The following is a 389-nucleotide window of genomic DNA, read 5'->3' on the forward strand; positions in this document are numbered from 1 at the left end:
TGAGAGTGCGAGAGAGTGTGTGTGAGAGAGAGTGTGTTGAGAGAGTGCGCGAGAGTGTGAGAGAGTGCGTGAAAGTGTGCGCGAGTGTGAAAGAGTGCGTGAGAAATTGCGCTAGTGTGAGAGTAATTGCACGAGTGTGAGAGAGTGCGCGACAGTGTGTGTGAGTGCACGAGAGTGTGCGCGAGAGAGTGAGTGTGTTGAGAGAGTGCGCGAGAGTGTGTGTGAGAGTGTGCGCGAGGGAGTGAGTGTTGAGAGAGTGCGTGAAAATGTGTGTGAGAGTGCACGAGAGTGTGCGCGAGAGTGTGTGTGAGAGTGCGTGAAAGTGCGCGCGAGTGTGAAAGAGTGCGTGAGAAATTGCGCTAGTGTGAGAGTAATTTCACGAGTGTGAG

At 53.5% G+C, this 389-nt stretch overlaps 1 protein-coding gene across 1 annotated transcript in view; it reads left to right on the forward strand.

The window, feature by feature from the left end:
* The window catches only part of LOC107694471 (lysosome-associated membrane glycoprotein 1-like), a 14013-nt gene that overhangs the window by 8752 nt on the left and 4872 nt on the right, over positions 1–389 (forward strand). The window lies entirely within an intron of this gene.

The sequence above is a fragment of the Sinocyclocheilus anshuiensis genome, unplaced genomic scaffold, assembly GCF_001515605.1.
Source record: "Sinocyclocheilus anshuiensis isolate Anshui unplaced genomic scaffold, SAMN03320099.WGS_v1.1 scaffold2585, whole genome shotgun sequence".
NCBI lineage: Eukaryota > Metazoa > Chordata > Actinopteri > Cypriniformes > Cyprinidae > Sinocyclocheilus > Sinocyclocheilus anshuiensis.